This window comes from Culex quinquefasciatus, chromosome 2, assembly GCF_015732765.1.
Source record: "Culex quinquefasciatus strain JHB chromosome 2, VPISU_Cqui_1.0_pri_paternal, whole genome shotgun sequence".
Lineage (NCBI taxonomy): Eukaryota > Metazoa > Arthropoda > Insecta > Diptera > Culicidae > Culex > Culex quinquefasciatus.
This window is the reverse complement of record NC_051862.1, coordinates 2,718,396-2,731,570: the sequence shown is the minus strand read 5'-3', so window position 1 is coordinate 2,731,570 and position 13,175 is coordinate 2,718,396. Positions and strand designations below refer to the sequence as shown.

At 34.1% G+C, this 13,175-nt stretch overlaps 1 long non-coding RNA gene across 1 annotated transcript; it reads right to left on the bottom strand.

The window, feature by feature from the left end:
- Positions 1–10,946: 10,946 nt before the first annotated feature.
- On the bottom strand, positions 10,947–11,878 carry LOC119767353. Its single transcript, XR_005277463.1, has 2 exons — positions 11,768–11,878; positions 10,947–11,569 (listed from the first exon to the last, which is right to left on the bottom strand). It is a non-coding gene; the product is annotated as an uncharacterized LOC119767353 (long non-coding RNA).
- Positions 11,879–13,175: the final 1,297 nt, after the last annotated feature.

Sequence of the window (13,175 nt, the reverse complement as noted above, 5' to 3'; positions counted from 1 at the left end):
CATGATTAATTTAACGTAGAAAAAAATTATCCAAAAACACGGCCAAAGTTGTCTCCTGACGTTACTCTACCTAAAATATTATATAGTTCAATTGGTTTTAGGTTTTTAGGTGGCGAGGTTTTCCCAAAAAAAAAAAAAAAACATATACATGCAAAATATAAAAAAAAAATTAAACCGCCTTTGTTAGGGGATATTCCCCCCCCCCCTTATTAAACATACAATTGGATTTTTTTTGCAACGGCCTGGTTTTTTTTTTTTTAAATATTGCTAATAATTTTAAATATATTACTGCAGTACCTTGTTTATATTTAAAGATGCAAATAAACGGGTTTAATCTCAATATGGACTCAATTTGAGAGTGATTCGTGACACACAATTGCAGATATGCAAATATTACTGCTGACATAGCGCTGACCGTTTTTCGTATCAATAATGGTTTTCGCATGGCACTTTTTCTAAGTGAAACAATTATGGCAGTAGTTACTACAACTTTGTAAAACATTACTAACCCTGCAAAGTTAGAAAAAATACGAAATTTTAAAATGAAATTTTTTGTTCTAAATGAAAAAATTGGCCCTTCTGGGTCAATGTAGATTCGAAAAGTACATTAAATTTCCCTTAAAATGACATGTTCCAACACAGTCGAGTAATAGAAAATGGGAGAGATTCTAAAATTTTTTTATTGTTTTTTTCGAAGAAAAATACGTTTTTTCGGAATTCTGAGTACGCCATTAAATCGGGCGTCTAATTTTACATAAAAGTCCCTTCGACACCAAATTTCTATTCTATCTCATTACCGTTTCAGGCTGCAAATTATTGAAAAACACCTCTTTTTTCTAATGTTCAAAAATTAACTACTGCCCCTCCGTCACGAGATATTAAAAAACGGACCTCGGATTCGTGATCAGGGACAAAAGTTACCCCTTAGGACAAAGTTTCACGCAAATCCAAGAGGGGTCGGGGCAACTTTTCCCGATTTCGTGTGAGTTGGTAGAGAATCACCCTTATTTAATAACTAAAAACGATATTATTTGATGCTAAAAAAACTATGTCCTTTAATGATTCAAATGAAATCCAAGGTTCATAAGTATCCAGATTTCGTTGATGAGAAAACACATTGCAATAAAAGAGCTGCTGCACCCAATGCAAAACACACCAAACCAAACCTCGAAACCAGTTCTCCGGTCCTGACCTCAGACACAGCATTTCTTGTTTACCTTCTTGGGCGCGTCCATCTCTTTGTGCACTCACTTACTGCGTAGATTTGCGAGCAGTTTTTTCCTCCTCTTATTTCCTTTTCCATACCTACTGTTGTTGCAACATGCAAAAGTTGACTGCGAAAAAAAAGAAACCGAATCCGTGAGCATCATCCCACACAAAACCACGAGAACGAACAGATCACAGCAACCGAAGATAAAATAAAGAGAGAAAAAAAACCAGACTGAAGTGCGTTGACTCTCGAACCCCTTTTTTTGCTTGGCTAGCTTGGATCCATCGCGAAACTCTCTCAGTTTGACCCTTTGAGAAGAGTGATTTTTTTTTTGTTTGTTTGCAATTTTCCACTCTCACACATCTGCAGCAGCCTACTAAGCTGCGAGATTTCCCCAACCAGAGGAATGCACTCTCCCATGACGTCACAAGGGGGGCGCGACGACTACGTAGCAGTAGTGGTGTGGTGGGGAAATGGTAGTGGGAAAACTGTTTTTTCTTTATCGCTGGTTTCTACGGTTTTTTTTTGTTGCTGCGTGTGAAAATTTCCCATCGAGAAAGGGAGTGGCCAACGTGGTCGTGGTGGGGAATTCTTTTTTTCTTTGTGGGTGGAAGGACGATTATGTACTTTTTTGTTTATTCGATATCCTGTTAGGAGAGGGAAAAAGCTTTGATTATTGGATTTTATTGCGGTTCGAAGAACTGTGTTCAACTCAACAATTACAATTATTTATTTTAAGCTAAGGAGTAAAATGGTAAAAATAATTGTATCTTAAATTAAAGAAAAGTATAAAGAAGTAAAGATCTACTTTTCAAACTCGTCATCCAAAACCCATTTGCACCATCCTCCAGATGTTGCGGATAAAACTTTCCAGACAATGAGCAATCATTGATAATTTCATTTTCTTCCCTACTCAACAGCCACTTTCGAGAAAAACTTTGAAGAGTTGATAAAAAAAAACCCTCTTCAAGTGTCCGTACTTACCTACGCCCCACTTTTGACTGCCGGATCCACAAAATATCACATTTAATTATTCATTATTTTTCCTACCAATTACCCTGTCGTTCGAAGCAATTTCATAATTTTTGAACCCGTTTTTGCCGTCGTCGTCGTCGTCGTCGTCGTGCAAGAAATATCAACCCCTTTTCCTTCAAATATCTCAGCCTAAGGAAAGAGTGAGGGAGGTCAAGGGCGCAAACCCCTTTCTGCAACATTTAGTTTGGCCAAGAAAAAAAAAACTCTTCCAAAACGGGAAGGTGTTCAACCGGAAAAAGAGGATGGAAATTTTATGCAAAGTCCACCCGGAAGCACCGAGATGTCTCCAGTTTATTCGGGGACCGTCGGCGAAACAAATTATTTTTTAAGCACCTGTGTGCGGAGCTTAAGCTGGACGAATCTCCCCGGGAAGATTCGTAATTATAATTTATAAATTTTTAAGCGGAAACTCTTCGTGTTTTTTTCCTCATAAACGATGACATCTTTTTCGTGCACAAAAATCTGCAAAAGGATTTTAGTTTGGGGTGATGTAACGAAAAAAAGGGCAAAGAAAAATTGATTGCTCGAGCCGGTGCACTTTGGTCGCGTTAATGTTTTCCTAATGCAATTAGACGTTAATTAATCACAATTCATTACTCACGAGGCGAGGCGTAGACGATGGTCAGATGGAGATATTGCCTCGAGGCTACTTAATGGCTTGTTTTTCGTCTCGAGACGGGTTGCAAACAGAAGCTTGTTTCAGGAGTTTTAGCAATTTGTCAATGATGTTGAGAGGTACAGTTTTCTTGTTAGAAACAGTTATGAACAGTTTGTTATTTTTTGCCAATTTATAATTTTTTTGAAGCATTAAACTTAATTTATTTTGAAATATTTATTTTTTACCTTAATTTTTCATTTTTTTTAGATCGTCCAACATGCATTTTTTACGTATTTTTAACATTATTTATTTATAAAGAATTTGTTTTGTCTTTTACGGTTTAAAATATTTTAAGTCTTCCGACTGATAGTTGTAGATTTGTAGAGATGATAAAAATTGAAACAAAATACAAAAGATTTAATGTATTTTTGGTATCAAAAACATTAAATTTCAATTTAAATTGTTCATTAGAATCAAAAAGATGTCCAAAATTGGTAGAAAATGTAAAATCTGACAAAATCTGTCAAAACCTATATATCTATATATCAGCACATGTATATTTGACTGTTTTGGAGTTTGATGTCAGATAACATTCAAGAAGTCTGCCCCTGATCGCATAAATGTCCCATATGCATTTTCATCGCTTTTGAGTTATTGATGCAGTTTGGTTGAAAATCGTGTGCTTTTTCCCAAAAGCCTGCAACATCCAGTATTTTGCTCTAGAAATCAGGAGGAAATCCAGTTTTTCGTAAAAACATAACACGTAGCCTTAAGTGTGGGATAAACTTTAAATTTGTATTTCTCAGCTCAGCAGTTTTTGCATGTGGGGCATTTATGCGAAAATGGGCAGTAGAGTTCACTTAAAAACTCATTTCCAATCTAAAGTATTTTTTTGAAAGGGTCCATTTTTTTTCAAAAAATCGTCACTCAGTGAATTTTTTTTATTCTGCAAAAGTTGCGGATTTTGTCACCAACAACATAATAAAAAACCTCCAAAAAATATAAAAATACGGATTCTTGCATTTATGTGGTAAAAGTTAATTTAAAGTCGTTAAAATTTGTTTTTCAGTGTACCTATTTTTACAGAATAATTCTAATCAATGCCTACAATTTTGTCGAAGACACCAAATCGATCAAAAAATTACTTCAAAAGTTACAGGTTTTCGAATATGAATTCTTTGGTCATAGGGAAGGATCCCACAAAGTTTGAAACAGATAAAAAATATAAATTAAATCCATTTCTGGTTTTGATGGAGTATTGCTCACCCTTTGAGTCATTGTGCATTTTGGTGCAAAATCTGGTTCCAGAGGTATGAATTTTTGATTTTTTTAGGTGTTGAAAAATGATTTTTTTTCAAAAACGATTGAAATTTGCAATTTATTTCCTTTTTATGTATTTTAAAAATACGTTTTGAAAAAAAACATCACCAACAAAACAATCCTACAATTTTCTATCTGAGTCTTTGAAAATTGGACAAATATGAATAATGAAAATGAATTCTTTTAAGGGTAACCTAATTAGACTGCTATCTTTTTTTGAATATAGTTTCAAAATTGGTCCCTAATTAAATAGGGTGTAATATTTTGTTGTAAACCTTTTCAAAAGTTATGCTTGATTTTTTTATATTATTGTCACATAAAAGGTCAATAATATCCCACAAAAAAAGATCCGATAGTTTGGAAGACATCGTCAGATGTAAATAACAGGCTATTTATATGGCACTTAGAAAAAACTTATTTTCATCGATTAAAATTCTTAGAATTCTTCTAAAATGATGTTTAAATTTGTGATTTTATTGCTCATAACGATAAAGCTTTTTTTCTGAGTACAATGACCCTTTGAACGACCGCAAAAGATTTAAAATGGATTTTTAATTAAAAAAAAAATAACTTCTCGGTCCTTCTTGACAGAAAAGATCCTACTTGACAGCTCGTTCCAAGGGGACCATAGTTGATCCATCGAAAAAATGTTGTCTTGCCAATATTTTTTTTTGCATAAAAATGAAAAAGTGATCAGAATTTTTTTAATCGTGTTTTTTTCAGTTGTGCATACAATATACATAGCTCGGATTATTTTTCAAAAAGCCGTAAGAGCCATTGGTAAACAAAGTCCTTTTTGCATCGGTATTCTCCTAATTACGAAAAACCAATATCAAAAATTCTTTAGATTGTTCATCTACACGTCCTTCAAGTTCCTCAAACTAAAAACAAATGAAATATTGTTTAATTTAGGAGAAAAGCGAAAATTAGTGTCAGAGGTCACGGTGGCTCTTACGGCTTTTTGAAAGCTCACCCGAGATAGGGCTTAGCACCCATTTATTTAATTTTTTTTGGGTTTGCTTTTCATCAAAAGTATTGAAAATTTGACGATAGATAAAGTTTATTTCTGGAGTTTTTTTTAAAAAGGTCTTATGAACCAAATTTCCAGTTTTTTGCATTTTGGGTGTTTTTGAAACCGCCTTGAGTCAGTAAAAACACCCAAAAGCAAAAACTGAAAATTTGGTTTATTGGACCTTTTCAAAAAACTCAAGATTTGTAAAAAAGCCATTTATTTTCGTTTATGAATATTTGTTAAATTTTCAAACATAATAAGTGGCCTGAAAGTATTGAGCAATTTTACATTTTTATATCTTGAAAAAGTGTCTTTTGAGTTTAAACCTCCAAAAGAGATTTTGTTAACACGATTGATCCCCTTAAATTCCAGCAAAATTACGTTTACTAACGACTAATTTCATCTTAGACAGCTCAAATACAGAAACGGATTCCAGCCAAAGAAATTTGCACAATTATAAATGACTTTTCACTTATCTTACCAGCACCACGAATTCCAATTCGAAATTCTTGTCAGCCAACTGTACCAACTTCTGGCAAGGACACAAAAAGAAGCAACCTCTGCAGAACTTGTCTCAACTTATTCCTTTCGTGAATTTTAAATTTTTCGCGCAAAATTTTCACTGATCTGGAAAGAGTTGCCGTTTCCGTTTGCCCTCGAACAAAGCGCGTCGCCAGTTCACAACACTCTTCTTCAAGCTGGTCTGTCTTTTGCGCTAATGAAAAATAATCGATTGAATTTTCTGAAAATTATATATTTACACAAGCTTCAGCGAACGCGCTATCGAGTGACAGAGTCAGACTTGTATAAACATTATACGCAAGGAAAATTATCTTCCAACTCCGACCCTGTTGTCAAACTCAGGCATCAGAAAGAAGACGACTGGGGCTCCAAAAAGCACCCAGGAGAATTTTGGAAACGAATCTGCCCACACCACCCTTTTTTATGAATTTAATGCCCCAAACCGTTAAACTTTTGGGAATAAAAAGCCCGCACCAAAGTCGCGATTCTTCATTTGGGGGGGCTCGAAGTAAGAAAAACCGGCTCTGCTTTGTTGAAAACGAGAAATGAAAACAGAAATGATGAGAAACGATGGAAACTATTTCTGGAGAGGGAAAACTCCAACCCCTTTTTCAATTTGGGGCCTGAATTTTAAAGTTGGTTTTGAAAATTTTACAACTTGAGGCTGAGGCTGAGAAGAACGTTTAAAATGTTGAAACACGGAAACTGTTTGCTCTGGGAGAAATCGATTTTAAAATGCTGGGATGAGAAGCAGTAGGCTATGAAACTTTTCAAACGAGGAGTGTGGAATGGAGGAGTCCTCCTCCCCACTCTATATAACCCCCTTCCCCACGGTGGAGCAGCACATGTCAGAGCGCATGTCTTCATAAATTTTCCGATTTCTTTAGGTGGTGTCAAGCGGAGAAGAAGACACGGTCGAGTCCTTGAGTTGAGTCCTTGGAAGGAAGCGAGCACTGAGAAAAGCACGAACATGGGTTTGCTGGTGTGTGGCTCCTATGTAATTTGATTTCTTGGAGAAAAAGGTCATATGTGAGAGTTACATATAGTTACTGTCTGGGTTTTTTTTACATACATGGAATTTCTTTTTGGTTTTATGTCGAAGAAAATCTTGTACTTTTGGGATACATGGTTTGAGTAAAATTCGTTTTGATACCACTTTATTTTATACGAATTTTCAAATATTCATAAGAGATAAATGATTAAAATTTTGAAGATTTTCCATAGTTTATTTTCACATTGAAAAAAAAAAGCTAAATATTGAATCGGAAAAAAACCATGCAAACAAATTTTGTTATCAAGTTTGGTAAAGTTTATCGATTTTTCAACTGCTAAACAGTATGGGTAACTGCATTTTAAGTTTCGATATAAACTTTATATGAAAATATGAATATATGAAACCTGGTTTTCTTTTTGGTTTAAATTTTTAATATTTTTGATCTGTTTGGATCGATGAAACTTTGGCCATCATTTCTTATAATGAAAGAAGTTATTTTGCATATTTTACTAAGCCTAAATGAATAAAAATTGGATTGAATTGAATAGAATAATTGATTTTTTCTGCTCCCGTTATTATTATAATCCAATTCTTAATAAAGCGATGGATGAAAGGATCTCCAAAACTCTACATTAAAATTTAAGGTAAACAAAATGCAATATTTTGCATATTGAACAAGTACAAGAAATAAACATAAACTGAATTGAATAAATATATATGGCAAAATTTTGTGCGAAACATCAATGATCGGTTTTGTGTTCTCATATATGTTTTGCCTCAAAGTCATAACTTTTGTTATGATGGAAATATTTTCTTTATTCTTTATTATCCATGAAAATTTTTTAAAAATATTCGTAACAGCCTAATGCAGTAATAGTACTATTTATTTTTAAGAATTTATATTTTAACTACATTATTGTAATAATTGATTCTACAGAAAACATGTTTTAATGGTTAATTTAAAATTTGAAATACATTCAAAATGGTTTATTTCTGACTAGCCCAAAATAGATAAAATTTCAATTGACATAAGTAGATAACTGCAGAATCGATTTATTCCATTCAATATTTTCGAGAAATGTCCATTTGAAGTTAAAAATTTAGTGGTGCTTGTCAAAGGGATGAAAACATTATTTTCATTTAACACAGAATATGATAAGGCGTTAAACTTTACGGAACAGTATAGGCCCCCAAAACCAAAGCTAAAAACTCGATTCGCCACCTACATTCGAGTAGGAGAACTTTGGTGCAAGGTTACGTTTACGTTTTTGCGCGATAAGTGCAAAGGCGAGTGAAAACTATTTAAAGGTTTTTTAAAAGAAAATTGATCTTTTGGAATAAAATAAAGTTAACAGGAGGTAAGAAATAAAAAGTTCTATCGATTGACTTTTTGATTTTTTTGCTAAGTTGTCTTTTTCATTGAAAATTCTTAGATCCGGATTGAAAACGCGAGAATGAGGTTAGATTGCAAATTTTGAAAATCATTCCAATTACCATTTTTCAAGCAGAGCTTTGCTTTTATGGTAGAAGTGACCTCGGAAGTGACTTTAAAAAATATTTTTCCTCTTGAATAATCTACATTCTCAATTGATTAGTTAGGCTTTGGTTGATTAAAACATTCCCTTATTTTGAATCAGATAATGAACAGGTTAAATCGGCCATCACAAAAATATTTTCGTTTATATCAATTAAGCTATTTATTTCTTACCTGAAAATGGTATAATTTGCTATAAATTTCGATTTTATGATGAAATAAAACAATTTCAAATTTCAAACCAACTTACTCGCTGTAGGTTATAATGAAAACATCACCCCAAGTTTCAGCGCCCTCTAGTGGGGGGTAATTTTGACGTTTGATTGCCTATGGATTCTTAGATTTTTTGTTTGCAAATTTTCGCAGTAGCGTAACTGTCGTTACTGAAATTAAGCTAGTGATTTAAATATTCTACATCAATTCGCCAGAATTGATTTTTTATACCCTTTCAATATTTTAATTGTAAAACACAAAAACTTTCTCAAAATACCTTATTTTTTTAAATAGTCATTTTCAAAATTTGCAATCTTAGTAGAAAACAAAGAGAAATTTGGTATGCATTTTGACTTTGTTAGAGTTTTGTTTTGTTTAATATTCAAATTATCACATTAATATCGTATTTATTCAAAAATATTTGAATTTTCATAATTTTCTAATTTTGCCTTCCTCACTGAGGTAAGGCTATAATCCTGCTCTAAAAATGAACTTTCTATTAAAAGCTCCTAGACCCACCTTCATGTATACATATCTACTCAGAATCGAAAACGGAACAAATGTCTGTGTGTGTGTATGTGTGTGTGTATGTATGTATGTGACCAAAATTCTCACTGAGTTTTCTCAGCACTGGCTGAACCGATTTTGATCGAACCAGTTGTATTCGACTTGGTTTAGGGTCCCATACATCGCTATTGAATTGTTTGAAGTTTCGATAAGTAGTTCAAAAGTCATGTATAAAAATGTGTTTTCACAAATACCCGGATCTCAATTATATGCACGTAAACGATGTCCGGATCCATCATCCGACCCATCGTTGGTTAGGTAATTGAAAGGCCTTTCCAATGAGTCCAAGACATTGAAGATCTGGGAACCCTGTCTCGAGGTATGACCACTTAAGTGATATTGATGTACTTTTTTGAAGCCGGATCTCACTTAAATGTATGTAAACTATATCCGGATCCATCATACGACCCATCGTTGGTTAGGTAATTGAAAGGCCTTTCAAAAGAGTCCAAAACATTGAAGATCTGGCAACCCTGTCTCGAGTTATGACCACATAAGTTATACATTTATCTTTTTTTCTGGATCTAAAAAAATGATGAAACCACTCATATACCCATTTTTGGTAAAAGTGAGGAAGGCATTAACCACATAGGTGGATTAAGTTAGTTTTATTATAAATTTTAACTTTTTAAAGTTTTGTTTGTATAGTACTCATATTTTTAAGCAAAATATTTCTTTTGTCATAATTAACTTAATTTTTACAAAATTTATTTATTTTTCCAAAAGCTCGATTTTTATGCAAAATGCGGTATTTAAAAAAATGTATTTTGTGAATATTTGAGTATGTTAATTTGTACCCATATTGCAAATTATAAAAAAAAAATGAGTGTTTTGGACAAAAATACGTATATTTGAGAAAATTTGAGTACCGTCATCAGGGGTGACATTGGGTTTGGGGGTGAGATTGGGTCATAACAATTTCAGCTTTTTTGTATGACCCAATCTCACCCCAGACCCTACGTCACCCCTGATGACGGTATCTTACAATAAGGATGGTAGATTTTTTTTGTAAAAGTTTGTGCCTTCCTCGCGAAAAATCAGGGGGCGATTTTTTTCAAATTTTTTTTAACGGAAGTTTAAGTGCAATCAGCTGAAATCAATTGAAAATTAATTCCCCTGCATTTTTTGAAAACTAATCATTGCAAAACAACTGAACTTGTGTGAAATGCATTTTGAAACACTTTTCGACCCCGGTCAGAGCCGAGGGATAAAAACTTTGAAAAATATTTACTTTGGCCTAACACATGCATATAAAATTTCGCTCCGTTTCATGAATGATTTTCGCAAAAATACGTTATTTTTGAAAGCTTGAGTATTTTACAAAAAAATACTAATGAAGCGAAAATGCATACAAAATTTACTCATCTTGCAAATTATAAAAAAAAGAGTTTTTTCGAAAAAATACAGTATTAAATTTGAGTATTTTCGAAAAAATAAGTTAATTTGAGAATTAAAAAAAAAATCAAGTAATATTAGAAATATTTTAAAGTTTGAAATGTAATTTTAGCAAACCCTAGATTGAATTTTCTGATTATTCAATTTAAAAAAATATATATCGAGCATTTGTTACTTTAGTTTCGATTTTAATTTGTTTGAAGTCTAAATTGTTTTCATTTCAGTTTTTTATTAAATAAAATCATAAAAAAATAAATAAATACGTTAATTGGCAACTGTTTTTTATCCCAAAATCGTGTGATTTTTTTCAAGGAAATATGCTTACAACTGATAACGAGTAACCAAATTATTGGTTACTCGTTAACAGTTTACTGTAATCCATGTGTTTTCTAAATTTTAGTATTGTTTCGTGTGTAAAATACTTTTGCTCTACAAACTACTTTAATGACCTCTCTACCTTTAATAACCTCATAATATTTCACTTGGTTTTTTTAATATTTATGTTTTTTAAGTTGAACCAAAATTATGAACTTTAAAAAGCATTCATTTGTACACATTGATTTTTAATGATTACATAGAAATATTTCATTTATATACTGAAGCACCATCCTGTAACTGAAAACCAGAAACTAGCACACGTAATTGCAAATTATAACTTTACACAAACTCGCACACACACAATCCCTGCACAAAATCAACAAAAGATGCACCGTCGCAAAATTGCATTTCCTTGGCTCGGAGCCGGCTCGCAAACATTTTATTTATAGACAATATTCCGTTCCAGTTATTCTTCTTTCTCTCGACTCAACTAGACTGCACTTTGAAGAATATTGCACCGACGGCGTCTGAAATAACAATCATAGTGCACTTTGGCTGCAATTGCTGCAGCTAGCTCGCATCATCATCGGCCGTAGTAGGCCACACACTCTCCACAATAGCTCTGTTCGCGCACTATCATTTTGGACAAATATTTAATTTCACGTGATCACTTGTTTTTTTATTTGATTTACAAAACAGCACTTCTTCTTCAAACACGTTGGCCGGATGTCATCCAAGTAGGCTCGAGCGGTTGGTAATCCAAGGCTTGCTGTTTTCGGATACGTCGGATGCACTTTTTTTATGTTCTAAATTTGAACTTATTACCTTTCACGAGGAAATTGAATTCGCTACTGTGAAAGGGGACTCAAAATATTGTTGTTTGATTAGTTTGCTTCGTTGAACCGCCAAGGAACGTCCACAACGGCCACGTGTGTCCATGATCCGCGCCCTCGAATGGGTCACTTTCGTCAGGTACGGCCAAGGACAGCGACGTTGGGTCCGCGGGACGGTCACTTGGGGATGGTTCGCAGAAATACAAGCATTCTCACGATGAACGATTCGCAGACCGCAGGCTGGCTCGGGGGAACCGCACCGGAACTGTCCCAACCCGGGCAACCCAGGCAGGACCTCTCCGGGCGGACCCGATGGTCGGCCCAGAACAGAATTGCAAAATCTCCCGGTCCAGAATGTGACCTGGCCTGTTGAAAACTTCCAGCTCAAGTTCGCTAGCGATTGTGAATGACGCACTCCGGAGAGGCGGGGGAAAGGACTTAACCCTTTCGTTGACGACGTCGACACCGCTGTTCGAGGGCGGAAAGGGACGGAACACACGCAAGACCGGTTCCCCGAGTATCTCGCTCTCTTTCGGCGAGAAATTGCGCTATGTACTACTCTCTGGCAGCAGTACGTTCGAATGAGCTCGCAGAACAAATAGTTTGCAATTTATTATAATTAAAAATTCTCTCCTCCCTGGGCTGAAGTCTGAGTCTGAGAATGAGTTTTACATAAATTGCACTTTCAGCGAGGAAAAAAACATCAACAACGAGATAATCATATTCCGCCTCTTTCAGAAGACTGCTCCTCAGACGGCAGAAGCAGCAGGCGCTGATTGTTCAGAGTTGGAGCGCTTTCTTCTGCCCGGTTGACCTCGGTCAGGGCTTGCTCGGATGGGATGACCCGAACAACGATGGATGTCAATAATTTTTTTTTTATTTTTTTGTTCTGCAAAAATTGCAGTACTTAATTGAATATATTGATATATTGCTTATTATTCAATACAGTACAGACTGGATTATCCAAAGCCTCGATTATCCAAAGTGGAATTATCCGAAGATTTTCATGGGACTTCGTATAATCGAACCATTAAGAATTTGTTTTGATTTTTTTTATATTCTTACATTTTAATTCTGGTTGGTTGGCCAAATTCTGATGGTTCATCACCCATCTCAGGCCACCATCTCAGATTTAAAAATTATTAATCACTTAAGAGTAGATTTGAAGTCATACACAGACTCGGCAATCAAAACTAAGGCAAGAATTTTTTTTTCGTGATTCATCGAATTTTTCCATCGATTATTCGAAGTGATTTTTTTTTCCAAGACCTTCGGATAACCAAGTCAAGAATAGAAAGAATATCAAAAGAATTGATTAAGTTAACCATAATAAAATTCTGACAATATTAACCAAAAATGAAGACATTTTTGTATGAAATATTTGAGTTTTGCGTTAAACTTCAAATTAAATAAAAATGATTTTTGAAGGTTGAAAATATGGTTAGTTGAATCATACCTGTTTTATTTGAGTAATTGAAAATTAAAAAAAAATTACTTTAATGTAATCGGTGAACCTCGTTGGATAAATGTAACTCATGCTAAAAAAAATCTTCCTTTGCAACTTGTTGTACAAACTACAATTTAAGTGTGGAAAAGTTCTTTGTTTCAGTACTTGTATCGAAAA